The sequence below is a fragment of the Myxine glutinosa genome, chromosome 3 (assembly GCF_964187855.1).
Source record: "Myxine glutinosa chromosome 3, kmMyxGlut1.1, whole genome shotgun sequence".
Lineage (NCBI taxonomy): Eukaryota > Metazoa > Chordata > Myxini > Myxiniformes > Myxinidae > Myxine > Myxine glutinosa.
This window is the reverse complement of record NC_136263.1, coordinates 58,015,618-58,031,406: the sequence shown is the minus strand read 5'-3', so window position 1 is coordinate 58,031,406 and position 15,789 is coordinate 58,015,618. Positions and strand designations below refer to the sequence as shown.

The following is a 15,789-nucleotide window of genomic DNA, read 5'->3' as shown; positions in this document are numbered from 1 at the left end:
ACTGATATATTAGCACAATATCTGAATAAGTTATAGACGAATTCGGGAAAAAACTTGGTGGACAGGTTGTGTCTGTCACAAGGACGAACCCATTCCATTTTGGTGAAGATTTGGTGATTCCGGAATATAGACCTGATCAGATCATTTTCAATTTTTTGTAATGCTTCAACATTGAGTGATAAGGCCAAAAACGATATATAGCATGCTATTTCAAAAATTTGTGGCAAAACTTGGTGGATGAGTTGGTCAGGTGACGAGAACAAACTGATTAGATTTTGGTGCAGATCCAAATCCAAAGCTGGCCTTTCAGTGGGACACAAAACGTAAACTGTTCAGCATGGTTCATAAGTTAGCATGTCCCCATTTCCCTGTGTCTTTCATTTGCTAGGTTCGTATCATTTATTAGAATGTCTCGTCTACCTTCTTCCCTGTACTTTTCTTCACAAATATACCCTTTAAAACAGTGGTTCCAAACCTTTTTTCTGTCGTTTCCCCCTTCAACCAGTTCAACCGTCCGGATTTCCCCCCACCCCTCCCCCCCATATATATATATATATATATATATATATATATATATATATATATATATATATAACTGTAAGAAATAGTAGAAACTCCAAAGTACGAGCAGGGCGTCTCATTTGTATTGAATATATAATCATTAGATTAAATAAGGCGCGGACGTAGCTTCAGGACGTCGATCTTTAATTGTTGACAAGCTTTCGACCAACAAAGGTCTTCTTCTGAGTCAGCCCCAAGTTCGACGGAAGTCCGTCGAACTTGGGGCTGACTCAGAAGAAGACCTTTGTTGGTCGAAAGCTTGTCGACAATTAAAGATCGACGTCCTGAAGCTACGTCCGCGTCTTATTTAATCTAACGATTATATGTATATATATATATATATATATATATATATATATATATATACACACACACAGACTTGGCATTTAATATGGAATATTTTTTTTGTGGGGGTGAACTTACTTTTCAAGATGACTTAGAACCAAAAGTTCATTGGAATTATGTTGAAATTATTCTAGATTTTGTTAATGTGACCTTTAAAAGAAACAAAAACCACATTTGACATTTCGAAGAAAATAAATTGATCCTTGAAAGTGATGTAAACTGATATCGAACTCAATTCACGGACAGTACTGTGTTAAACTTCTGTGCGTTTTCCAGAAGTATCTCTTTATTTTGCACATTAGCCAAAACATTTTTTTAACAAAAACAAAAGTTAAATTATGACTGGGATTACGGACAGTAAAATTACAGTTCAGTACTTCGTGTAACCCCCACCAGCATTCAGGAGAGCACGTACACGTTGAGGCATGCTGTTCACGAGATTTGCCAAGGTTTGGACAGGAATCGCTTGCCATGCAGTTACAATAGCCTGCTGCAATTCACGCACAGAGGCAGGCTGCTGGTCCAAGTTGTCGATTTGACGCGTTAATTCTGCCCACAAGTTCTCTATCGGATTCATATCCGGGGACATGGCAGGCCACTCCATATGCTCTACACCACGGTCAGCAAGAAAGTGTTGGATCATGCGAGCACGATGAGGCCGTGCATTGTCATCTTGGAAGACAAAGTTTCCTCGAAAGGCTGCACGAACAAATGGAAGCAATGTTTCTTCCAGAATGACCCTGTGCTTGAACTGGTTCAGGTTTCCATTGAGAACAACCAGGTCAGTTTTGCCCCCTGCATGAAAAGCAGCCCAAACGGTCACCCCACCACCTCCAGCTTGGACTCTTGGCACTATACAATCTTCGTTGTAGGCTTCATGCACTTGTCTGCACACTCGGACGCGGCCATATTGACGATAGACCAGAAATCTAGACTTGTCACTGAAGATCACGTGATTCCAGTGTCCTGGCTGCCATTGACGGTGCTCTCTGGCCCACTGCAATCGGCGCTGGCGGTGTTGTCTGGTCAGACGTGGCTTTCTCAGGGGACGCCTGGCACGATAGCCTGCTTGAACCAGTCGTTGGTTGACTAGCCTTCTGGATACAGGCACATTTGTCAGTTGCTGCCACTCAGCCCTAAGCCGATTAGCTGACTTGGTACGGCCATTGCGGACTAACCGGTGCAGCTGGCGATCATCCCTCCTTGTGGTTCTGCGGGGACGTCCTGACCTCGGTATTGGAGTAGGGACACCCCTCTGGGCATTTCGTTTCAGGATCTTTCACTCCTGACCTTGAGTGATGCCATACTGCCGAGCAATAGGACGCTGTTTCATGCCGGAATTTCGTAAAGCCACCACTAAATGACAAACAGCATTGTCGAGTTGACGGACCATCTCCAGGGTAAGCGGCAATAACTTTTGTAGACGTGCAGCAGTCGTATTCCTCTAATACAGAACGCAACAACCCTTATATAACCGATTGTGGAGCCAATCGTCAAATGTACCTGTCCGTACATTTTGTCACGCCACCTGTGATATAATCCTGTTATTGACTTCTTGCTGCGACAATCAGTGACATGGTTCTTTTAACAAAGAAATCATATATATATATATATATATATATATATATATATATATATATATATATATATATATATATATATATATATATATATTGTTACTGATCGCGGTTTAGATGTTATGATGGGCCGAGCGGATGGTCCAACCGCGACCTAACAGTTCCCCCGATTCTTCCCCAACTCACCCGATTCACCCAGAACTTTGGCCGTATCGCACCGCAGCTGCCCAATCTGGGAAAAGACTAAAACGACGAAATGCAAAGAGGAAAAGGAATAAAACGAGAAGACGTACAGAAGAGTAATGGGATTTATTATTTACACACACAAGCAAAAAGGAGCAATCAAGTTTATTTACAACACATAAGACGCAGGTGACACAGTGCAAATACTAGCTTATCCAGACTTAATTAAATACCCAGGGACAAGACACACATAACAAACTCACGTACACAAGAAGGGTGGAGGAAAGGAATGAATGCTGGAAGGAGGAATGGGAAGGTTCAGCTGGGGCAGATGGTTCGGGCTTGATCCCGCACGGGACGTCGGCTGGACCTCGACGGCCACCGATGCCACCGCTATCTGGTCCCCGCGGGGTAACGGGTTGAAGCTGCCTGGTGGAGTCAACGCTGCTTGTGGAGCCAAAGCTGCTTCTCTGGCTCACCTCAGGGCGCGTCTGCCGTCTCTGGCGCAACTGCTGGTAATTGACCTTGAACCTTCTCTCTCTTGGCCCTGGTGTCTCCTCACCACCGACAACTCAACGCAACCAACGTAACCACTGACCACTCGACGCCACCACTTCTCACCACCGACTTCTTACCGCAACCAACGCAACCACTGACCCTCCACTGACGACCAACTGACGACTCCCTCACTCTGAATCCTGACTCACGCCACTTGCGCGCGCGCCTTTATAGCGCCTCTAGCGATCAAGCCGCCGGCCTTCAGGACACGCCCATCGGTGTGCTCACCTCGGCCCTGGTTGGTCATGCGACCCTCTGGCTCACTCCTCCCCTCTATGACGAGGTGGAGACACGCCTTTCTTCTCCGACCCTGCCTCGTGGTCAATGGCGGTTTTGGAGGGGAGGTAATTGGCAATCGAGGGTTGGCAATCACTAGAGGGGATGTAAAAGGAAATGGAGATTTTGGGGATGGGAATGAAAGGGGATCTATTCTCTTTCACTGGTGCAATGGAGTACTTCAATTAATGGGAGACACAGCCTTACCCTAAAACACAGAATAAGAGATAACTATCAAACAGGGGTATTCTATTATTTGGCTGACGTGTATGCTTGTGGACTAATTATGGGATGCCCTTTCACCTTTACACAGCTCCGGAGGTAGGGGGGCGCAGAATAAACAATAATCATCACCAATTTACCACAATACAACACAATCAAAAAAATACAGGCCTCATATCCGCAACACTGCACCCTCCTCCTCTTAGGCACGTCCCGGGCCTACAACTTTTATTTAGTGTGACACGTAGGTGTAGTTCCCTCTACTTTTAACCTGACCCTGAGTGCGACAGTTTTAAAACATAAATAAATGTGTCCCGCTGCTCCATTGCACCCTGCCTAACAGACTTACGCCCACAGTTAACCGAATTGCGGAATGGTCTTCAAACTACACACTGACGGTGGGAAGCATTATTTACAATGACGCTATTTTTATTTACAAAACTAACCCAGGACCTGTGATTGTTCTTTCTGGGGGGGAGACAGTCTGCTCTGCATCGACGCACCATTAAAGCACCCAAAAACGCACCAATACTCTATCTTATCTCTCTGACTCTCTCGAAAATCCTCTCTATCTCTTTGCTGATGACTCCACTCTCTGCCGCTCCATTCCTCTTCCCTCAGATCGGCAGTCTGCTGCCTCCCCACTCTCTGAAGACCTGGACAAAATCACAGACTGGTCAAACAAGTGGAACATGTCTTTCAATCCTGACAAATCTCACACTCTTACTATGTCTCTCCGAAAAGATCGACTGGACAACCCTCCCATCTACTTTCTCAACAATCCTCTCCAAGAAGTTCTGTCGCTCAAGATTTTGGGTCTCACTATCTGCCATGATCTTTCTTGGGAAAACCACATTTCCAAGCTGGCCTCCAAAGCCAGTCGCCGACTGGGCATCCTCCGTCGTGCGAAGTCCTTCCTCGGCACACCTGAGCTCCTCACCACATACAAGGCTTTCATCCGCAGCTCAATGGAATACTGTTCTCCCCTATGGGCCGGTGCTCCTGCCTCACACCTAGCTCGGCTTCACGCTGTTGAAACCAAAGCTTTCAGAATTATTGGAATCTCCCGCGATGAAGCTATCTCTGAGGGCCTTTCACTCACTCACCGCAGGCAGGTAGGTGGTCTTTCTGTCTTCTACCGACTCCTCTCCGGCCTTGCACCCCCAGCTCTCTCTGTGCTCTGTCCCCCAAATATTCCTACAGGTCGCACAAGATCTGCCAGCAACCCTCTGATGGTTAAACTGCCGAAATCTCGGCTCTCTGCTCACCTTCACTCTTTCATTCCTCTTTTCTCCCGCCTCTGGAACAAACTCCCTCACTCCCTTCAATCCCACTCCTCCCTCCAGGTCTTTAAAACAGCTGTTCACCACCATCTCTTATCTTCCCCCATCCAAAACCTTGATCTTTTCTACCCCCGCTAATTCACCCCAGATCCACCTTGTTTGAAATTCCAACTTCTTTCCTGGAAGTCCTGGCAGTGTCCATATGTTTTATACCTCTCCCACCGCCCCCTTCCCACGCCCCCCCCCCCCCTAAAGCCCTCGCCCTCTCTCAGATCTCTCGATGTCTCAATGTCTCTCGGTCCCTGCTCTCAAATGTTGTGTTTGTGTCCTTCCCCCTCTCTCCCCATCTTGTCTACCGCTCCCTATGTTATATGTTTTATGTGTCGGTTTGTCTTTCTGTGTGATTAATGTTCGCTCTTTCACGAGCCTCGACCTTGTATACAAAAAAAAAAAAAAAAAAAAAAAAAAAAAAAAAAAAATACAAGCACCCTCAAGCACCAATCGGTGCAGTCACCATAGTTCATCAGTGTTCAATGCATGTTCAATAAAAATAAAATCAACAATCCCTAACCCTGCAGGTGATCTCTTGCTCTTCGGCTCCCTCTGCTGGTTATTATTATTTGTTCTTCCAGATGTTGTCATTCTTTCATTTTCTTACTGGCGGCCTATTTGAACTGAAAAATGCACCCAATGTGTCCTTTTTATTTGATTTTATTTATGGCCCACAGGGCTGACTACGTGTGGTTCACCTGTGGGGCATCGGTGCCCTGTGGCCAAGGTCCGCCAGCAAGATTTCGGGCCCTCATGGCCGGTTCCAGCAGAGGGGCCATGCCCCAACCCATGGGGTCCATAAGTGGTGCTCGGCCATAGGCATGTGGTCCATAATGTGGTGCATCGATGCAGACAGCTGGTTCTGGGAATTTCGGGCGCACAATGGCCGACCCACGCACGCTCCCCTCGGCGGCCAATGGCGCACAGGTCATGTGGGAGACAAAAGAAAGACAATTGAGCGAGGGGTAAGGTCACAAGGGTACACATCAATAAGGCAATGCAAGGCGAAATGCGTACGGAGGGCGAAGTGAGAAAGCTCGTCCCTACCGTACGTCACCCCCCTGTCACCTACACTACCCTTGCCCTTACCCCATATTTACAAAATCTACCCATTTACAAATTCGTCACTACTGTCACGTCTTCCCCATATTTCCTCTATACCAAATTCGTCACCACAATCCCTCTAACCAAAATTTGCCATCACCCAATTCGTCATCAATCCTCATAAGGAGGGAGAGATGGAATTACACACAATGTCACACCCACGTCATGATGCGTCTCACAATCCAAACATTTGCATCAATGAAAAATAATAAAACATGGCATGGTGTGGAGTAGCGTCACCTCAGGTGAGTGGATGCAGATGGTGCGAGGAGATTCTTAATCCTAACTATCTTCTAAATGACATTAACACACTTTACACTACCCGGGGTCTTTCCCTGCCAATCCATTGGCCACTTACACTATGGGTTCTAACAACCAATTCCCATTGACCAAACTGTGGTGCTTCTCGATTTGGGGTCTCACTCCCCCGATTCATCTCCCGGTGCCCTCGCACAATTTCTGGGCTGCGACGTGTAGCTCTCCCAGCAGGTCTACCCACCTGCACACCTCCACCACTGTAGTTGCCACCCGAGCTTGCCTAGCTCCTCACCCTAACCTAACTAACTGGGGAAGGCCCTCTCCTGGCTCTGTCACCCCTTGGTGCCCTCTGGCACTGGGCTACCCGGGTCCGTCCTCCGGATCCTCGGGCCCCATCCACAACTACCGGCTCCCAGAGCCCACCTGCGGCCTCACCTGGCCGACATCCTCACAGTGGTGGAGTGCCCAAACCAACTACACACACTAACAGGCTACACGCCCAGCCATTTCCACAACACTAATGCACCCATCCAAAGCCCATTCTTTCACTCGCACCACAGATGCCAATATCCAACCACAATTTACCTGTACCCTCTACCTAACACTTACACTACCCGCCCCGGGTATCCGTGATGGGGGTCCACTCTTCCCCCATTCACACCTTCGCACCATCCACTCCACTCCACAATTTCCACCATACTCACTCCACGACCATCCATTCCAATACTCCATACCATTTATTCCATACACCTGTCCTCCATTCACCTGTCGTTGCACACCTGTGCAATCATACCTGGTGCCACCTGCACCCTCCTCCTCTTCCTGGACCAGTTGGTCAACACAACACACATCACCATCACTCACTCATACACTGCTCCATCCACCTGTTCAGTTGCACACCTGTGCAATCACACCTGTTCAATCACACCTGTTCAATCCTCACACGCACGGCATCATCTCAGCTAACTACTCCTCTCTGAAACTTGCGCTTCCCAGTCGTCCCTTTAAACTATTGCGCTCCCACGTCATTATCATCCACACTAAACTACCTGCGTCCCCACTACAGGTATCAGTCACTAACTAATCTTAACGTTACCTAATGTCATCTTCGCTAGATCCCTACACACGATATCCTAACCCACCCGGGCTAGTTTTCACTGCCATACGCCCCATAAACTATTGCGCATTTGCCCCACGTGTGAGGGATGGTGGATTTGCCATCCCACCACATCGGGGAGGTCCTATCAATTTCGCTCGTCCAAATTCCAACCAATTCAAAAATTTTCCATTTACTGCCAATTCTACCCACTATTATAAATTTCGTATCAAATCACGATCACTATCACTATCACCATCATCGCAGTCCACTATATCCTAGCCTCGGTGCGTCGTGACATCATTAAACTCGGTTCGTAAAGCCGAGCAATGAATTCGGGTGGTTTGGTCGCCTGCAGGTTGAATCCGTCCGGCTTTCGGTTCAAAGGAGGTGGTTTGGTTGGGCCAAGGTTCCACGCACCATCTCGGCGCGGCACCTTGCGGTCCCGGGCCCGATGGCTCAATCTCCCCCGGTCGGAACCCCGTCCCCACGAGGGGGCACCGTTCCGCTTCCTCCCACTCGCCCTTGAACCGGACCGGTCGCCTGGCCCGACAAGGCCCGGACTCGACCGTGCGGCACGGGGCCAAGCCCGAATCGGCAACGACGCTTCGAAGAGAAGCGACGCAGCATCGATCCGCGCCGGGCCTCGCACCCAACAAAGCACACCGCGCCCCGAGTGCTCGCATCGGCTATCCGTCGCCCTAACCACTAACCCGGTTACCGTCGATGCTTCACTTGCATGCTCACACGCATACGCTACCCCTTTCACCCTCACAAAACCCGGCGTTCCAACGCCGTCCGTACATTCCACCAACGCTCTCCCTGTTACACACCACACCTCTCGCGCACACTCTTGCGCACACTTTGGTCCACACCTCTCCTCCGTTACGTCCTCTAACACTCACCATGGGCGTGCACTCTGGCATCCACCCACTAACGCGCTCAGATGGGCTCTCCCACACCCGCGCTACCACCAGCTCAGGTGTGCTTCCTCGCACACGTTCCACCACCACCTTACTCTCCGTGTCACACTTCGTACACCCCGACGTGCATTCCCGCTCGCACTCGGTTTCACACTCGCGCTCCGATGTGCCCTCTCGCACCTGCGCCATCACCAACTCACTATTCGTGTCACACTCCGTACACCCCGACGTGCATTCTCGCTCGCACTCGGTATCACACTCACGCTTCGTAACACGCTCACCCCTTGACGCACACTTTTTTTCCACACGCGTGCCATTTCCACTCACACGGGACCCTTCACCAACGCCCGGATGCTTCCTCGATCCCAAGCGCGCGACAATTCTTTTGTCGCTCAACATCCTCTTACAAAATCTCCCAGCACAATACACAACAGCACGTCTCACCTTCGGGGTTCTTCTTCCTCCCTGCACCAAAACCTGCAAACTTCCATTTGGATTAGCGAGTACAGCATCGTGATGTGAGCAGGGACTTTGTACATAATCCATTTCTCCCTGCAATTCCCGGGCTACCTCCATCATCTCTTCAATTTCAATGCCCACTTCCGCTTTTTCTTTACTCACCTCGACGACCGTTGGCTTTAATAAAATTCCCTCTACCTCATCGGTCGCCGGCTTTTCCAAACCCCGTGTCGCGATTTCTACCCCCGTCATTGTACCCGCGTTTTTCTCCGCTTCGCTCAACCAGCGCTTCTCGACCCGCTTTACCTCCTCGTGCACCCCTGGGACCCTTTCGCCCAACTTGCGGTCTCTGTCCCTCTGCTCCCTTTCCTCCCTATTGGCCCTCATTCCGTTCGTTGTTGCTTCAATTTGGTTTCCCCATTGTTCCATTCGCTCACCATGAGCATCCATTTTTGCTTCTAGCCTGTTCATAAGGGCCCTCATTTGTATCATCATAAAAAGGTCCGAATCCACCAGCGGCGCTGCTGCGGTCGCGGGCGCGGTCGCCGTGGCCATGTGCGAGGCGCCATTTTGCGCGCCCGTAACCTCGTGCGCGAGAGCGCCATTATGTGCGCCTGATACCCCCTCAACCACATTGCCATTGCTCTCCTCCATTTGATCCTGGGTTACTCCTAACCCCTCCTCTAGCTCACCCACCGGCATTCGATCGCCTTGACCAGCCATGGCGCGATTTCAAAATTCGGGTTTTATTTCTTTACAACAACACAAATTTCCAGCACTTTATAATTTTGAGCGCGTTAAGCGCGCTTCGGGTCCAATCCCACTTCCCGACACCAATTGTTACTTAATAACACAATTGGTGTTCCAAAATTTGGGCCTAACAAATTTAGTCCCAGGTCCGAATCCCAACTCCTGACAACCAATTGTTACTGATCGCGGTTTAGATGTTATGATGGGCCGAGCGGATGGTCCAACCGCGACCTAACAGTTCCCCCGATTCTTCCCCAACTCACCCGATTCACCCAGAACTTTGGCCGTATCGCACCGCAGCTGCCCAATCTGGGAAAAGACTAAAACGACGAAATGCAAAGAGGAAAAGGAATAAAACGAGAAGACGTACAGAAGAGTAATGGGATTTATTATTTACACACACAAGCAAAAAGGAGCAATCAAGTTTATTTACAACACATAAGACGCAGGTGACACAGTGCAAATACTAGCTTATCCAGACTTAATTAAATACCCAGGGACAAGACACACAGAACAAACTCACGTACACAAGAAGGGTGGAGGAAAGGAATGAATGCTGGAAGGAGGAATGGGAAGGTTCAGCTGGGGCAGATGGTTCGGGCTTGATCCCGCACGGGACGTCGGCTGGACCTCGACGGCCACCGATGCCACCGCTATCTGGTCCCCGCGGGGTAACGGGTTGAAGCTGCCTGGTGGAGTCAACGCTGCTTGTGGAGCCAAAGCTGCTTCTCTGGCTCACCTCAGGGCGCGTCTGCCGTCTCTGGCGCAACTGCTGGTAATTGACCTTGAACCTTCTCTCTCTTGGCCCTGGTGTCTCCTCACCACCGACAACTCAACGCAACCAACGTAACCACTGACCACTCGACGCCACCACTTCTCACCACCGACTTCTTACCGCAACCAACGCAACCACTGACCCTCCACTGACGACCAACTGACGACTCCCTCACTCTGAATCCTGACTCACGCCACTTGCGCGCGCGCCTTTATAGCGCCTCTAGCGATCAAGCCGCCGGCCTTCACGACACGCCCATCGGTGTGCTCACCTCGGCCCTGGTTGGTCATGCGACCCTCTGGCTCACTCCTCCCCTCTATGACGAGGTGGAGACACGCCTTTCTTCTCCGACCCTGCCTCGTGGTCAATGGCGGTTTTGGAGGGGAGGTAATTGGCAATCGAGGGTTGGCAATCACTAGAGGGGATGTAAAAGGAAATGGAGATTTTGGGGATGGGAATGAAAGGGGATCTATTCTCTTTCACTGGTGCAATGGAGTACTTCAATTAATGGGAGACACAGCCTTACCCTAAAACACAGAATAAGAGATAACTATCAAACAGGGGTATTCTATTATTTGGCTGACGTGTATGCTTGTGGACTAATTATGGGATGCCCTTTCACCTTTACACAGCTCCGGAGGTAGGGGGGCGCAGAATAAACAATAATCATCACCAATTTACCACAATACAACACAATCAAAAAAATACAGGCCTCATATCCGCAACAATATATATATATATATATATATATATATATATATATATATACAGTGGAACCTTGACTTACGAGTGCCCCAACTTACGAGTTTTTCGAGATACGAGCCGTCGCTCCGGCGGTTTATTGCTTTGAGATGCGAGCCGAGATCCGAGTTACGAGCTTTCGCCACCCGGTCACGTGGTTATCTTGCCGTTCAAGTACAGTACGTATCTCTGTCGTATAGCGATGCATTTTAGTTTTCGCATTTTGGTTATTTCGGAAAATTTCATGTTCATGTCGAACATTTCATGTTCATGTTCATGTTTTCATGTTCATGCCATGCCAGGCCACAACTTGTTCAGAGTGCCGGCGATAGCTCGCCTTCTCTTTGTGGAAAACACGGTGAGATCCTTAACATCCAACAACTAATGGGACGCAAACGGGGCGCCCAGTTTAGCGGTACACACATTGATGAATCACCCTGCCTGTGATTCACCCATGACAGGTTATAGCTGGGTCGGGATTCAAACCCAGGCTGGACAGTTTAGACTTTAGAGTCAAGTGTGCGTACCTCCAGTCCAGGCCATCCTGCCAACTTGTATGCTGCATACAGGTGAAATATAAAGCGCGAGATATTTTTATATATACTGTATATTTAAAAAAAAATTGGTGTGGTTTTTGGCGGGCTGGAACGGATTAATAGCATTTCAATGCATTTCAATGGGGAAATTTGATTTGAGATACGAGCAATTTGAGTTACGAGCTCGGTCACAGAACGAATTAAACTCGTAAGTCAAGGTTCCACTGTATATATATTTATATATATATATATATGAACAAGGAAAAAAGTAGCCAAAACACAAAATTTATTCGCTCAATAACATAAATAACATAATAAATAACATAAAAATATAGCACCACACACACACCCACACACTCCTACACAGACATACAAACCGACACGCACACAGAGACACATACACACTCACACATATAAATTTTATTTAAAAAATGTATTGTATATAAATTTTTATTTACCGACGATGTTATCAATGTTTATGTTAAGTAAAAAGTCGAAGAACAAATGAATTAAAGATTTGAGATTTATTCACTAAAGCACAATATTACACGAATGCTAATATTGTATTCCCCTTAGAATAAGTTTCCCCCCTGGAATCCTGAAATTTCCCCCAGGTTGGGAAATGCTGCTTTAAAAGGTAACAAAACGTGTTTGAGTTAACTGCTTTTCGTGAATGTGCCATAAAATTTGGCTGATTTGAATGATCCTTGGGGAACTGCAACAGGAAGTAAAAATAACTGAATGTAGTGCCGTAAAGAGACCGTTTGGGAATTTCCTGTGATGAAAGGTCCCAGCGCTGAGGCATACTGTGTTAACGGGCATTCAGACATGATAATATTTTCAAGTGTTTGTTTGTGCACTACTCTTTACTCTTTCACGGCCAAACTGTATCACCTCGAGGCCCCAAATTTTGGATGTACGCATTTCAGAATCTGTAAATGATTTTAAGCCACCACCACCTACAAAATCCTCTCCCCTCCTCCCGCCTCCTCCTCATCCTCACCAAGGAAATTCTCTGTATGTATGTATGTTTGTATCGGTCTGAAAATCACAGAAACAAATCAGGGCTTGGCCAATTTGCATGTACTGGGGATACCCAGGTTGAGGTCCTGGGCACAAAAAAAACCCCCCTCTCCCCACAAATACGTTATCTGTATGTATTGTTTGTGTGTCCGAACATCATTAAAAGAAAGATTCTGGGCCAATCTCCACCAAATTTTGTATACGTGTTGGGGTGCCTAAGGTATATATCTGGGGCACAACCCCCTGCACTCCCCAAGGTAATTATGGTATGTATGTATGTATGTATGGATGGATGGATGTATGTGTGTATATATGTATGTATACATATATTAGTATGTATGGCTGAAAAATCAAAAGATTGACTTCAAGCAAGGTTTGGCACAAAAAGTTGTGGACAGCTATAAAGTGTTCATTGGAATGTGGAGTCATGCAGTGCTGCTGCTGCCCCACAGGAAAAAGGTAACCACCTTGAGGCCAATAACTCCATAGCTTTTGAATGGCCAGCATATCCTTTTGAATGGCCAAAAAGGAAACCCCTGCCTTCTTATAAATACAATCTTTCCTTCACAATTTTTCCTGGGCAGTCCCAGGTAATCCCCCACCGACTTCGTAACTAATAAAGACCATGCATCAAATACTTTCCAGAAAAGAAAGACCTGTTCCATCTATTTGACGAGCATCTAATCAATTCTAGATCAGAAGGGAGAGATGCAGCTACAGTTTTCTGAGCAGAGGGATGGGGGCACTGCATGGCACAATGTGGAGTCTGGAAAAAGGACGAAAAGGTTTCCAGATAATCAGATTTTGGTTTAATATCCAGAAATGGTAAACTGAGAACAAATTAACAATGGTTTGTTTTGGTTCATATATCAGATGTTTTTCTTTGTTACCTCCTCCACCTAAGGTGGGCGGAGGTTAAGGTGGGCAGGTGGGCAGATTCTGGTTTATTATCCACAAATGGTAAACTGAGAACAAATTAACAATGGTTTGTTTTGTTTCATGTATCAGATGTTTTTCTTTGTTACCTCCTCCACCTAAAGTGGGCGGAGGTTAAGTTCCCCCCCCCCCTCCAACCTCCCCATCTGTCTATTTGTGAACAGGACATCTCAAAATGTGGACAGACTCGGTCGAAATTTTAATAGAAGCACGACCGTTTTAGTCTTTGCACTATGGTCTTGTATGCTTTTTAGCTGACCTGGAACGAAGTTCAGGGGAGCTTATGCGATGGCGCGTTGTGCATCCGTCCGTCTGTAAACACTTGAAACTTCTTCTCCGAAACCGCTGATGGGATTGCGACCAAATTTGGCACAAATGATATTTGTTGTGTTGTCACTAAAGTTTGTTCACGGCATTAAAAAAGTCTCGGTCGAAGGGGGTCAACCGGGGGTCAAGTAGATCCAGGTTTGACCCCCCCAAAATAGGAATTTGCTTTTTCCTTTAAAACTACACACGCTATTTCGATGAATCTTTACCACAACCTTCATCACCCGTGATGTACCAAAGTTTGTTCACGGCATTAAAAAATCTGATGGCATTAAATTTAAATCTGATGGTTCACGGCATTACATTTTTTTGCTGACGACTCCACTCTCTGCTGCTCCATACCTCATCCCTCATCCCTCAGATCGACAGTCTGCAGCCTCCTCACTCTCTGCAGACCTGGAAAAAAATCAGACTGGTCAAACAAGTGGAACATGTCTTTCAATCCTGACAAATCTCACACTCTCACTATGTCTCTCTGAAAAGACCGTCTGGACAACCCTCCCATCTACTATCTCAACAATCCTCTCCAAGAAGTTCTGTCACTCAAGCTCTTGGGTCTCACAATCTGCCATGATCTTTCCTGGGAAAACCACATTTCCAAGCTGGCCTCCAAAGCCAGTCGCCGATTGGGCATCCTCCGTCGTGCGAAGCCCTTCCTTGGCACACCTGAGCTCCTCACCACATACACGGTTTTCATCCGCAGCTCAATGGAATACTGCTCTCCCCTCTGGGCTGGTGCCCCTGCCTCACACCTAGTTCGGCTTCACGCTGTTGAAACCAAAGCTTTCAGAATCATTGGAATCTCCCGTGATGAAGCTAACTCTGAGGGCCTTTCACTCACTCACCGCAGGCAGGTTGATCGTCTTTCTGTCTTCTACTGACTACTTTCCGGCCTAGCTCCCCCAGCTCTCTCTGTGCTCTGTCCCCCAAATACTCCTACACGTCGCACCAGATCTGCCAGCAACCCTCTTGTGAAACTGCCAAAATCAAGACTTTCTGCTCACCTTCACTCTTTCATTCCTCTTTTCTCCTACCACTTGAAAAAACTCCCTCACTCTCTTCAATCCCACTCCTCTCTCCAGGTCTTTAAAACAGCTGTTCACCACCATCTCTTATCTTCCCCCATCCAAAACCTTGATCTGTTCTACCCCCGTTAATTCACCCCAGATCCACTTTTCTGAAATACCGACTTCTTTCCTGGAGGTCCTAGCTGCCCCCATGTGGTTTTTAGCTCTCCCACCCCCCCCCCCCACGCCCCTTCCCACGCCTCCTCCCCCAAATCCCTCTCCCTCCCACAGATCTCCCGATGTCCCTGCTCTCAGGTGTTGTGCTTGTGTGCTTACCCTCTCTCCCCATCTTCTCTCCTGCTCCCTTTGTTATGTCTTATGTCAGTTGTTTTTTTTGGCATTAATGTTAGCCTACACGAACCTAGCTAGATCTTGTATACCAAAAACAAAAAAAACAAAAAAAACCTTCACCACCAGTGATGTACCAAAGTTTGTTCACGGCTTTTAAAAAAAATCTTCCCCTTTCGGGGTCTATGGGGGGGGGGGGGGTGGGTGGGGGGAGTTGCCCCCCAAAATCAGTGTTTGCTTTCTTCTTAGAAGCTACACACGCAATTCCGATGAAACCTAACCACAACCTTCATCACCCATGATGTACCAACGTTTGTTCACAGCATTAAAAAAAAATCTCTACCTTTGGGGAACTCTGGGGGCACCCAAAATAGGTATTTGCTTTTTTCTCAGAACCTACACACGCAATTCTGATGAAACGTCACCACAACCTTCATCATCCATGATGTA

General features: G+C 47.6%; 1 protein-coding gene across 3 annotated transcripts in view; it reads left to right on the top strand.

Moving 5' to 3' along the window:
* ASCC3 (activating signal cointegrator 1 complex subunit 3) overlaps window positions 1-15,789 on the top strand; it is a 221,351-nt gene that overhangs the window by 10,666 nt on the left and 194,896 nt on the right. The gene's annotated exons all lie outside the window — the stretch shown is intronic.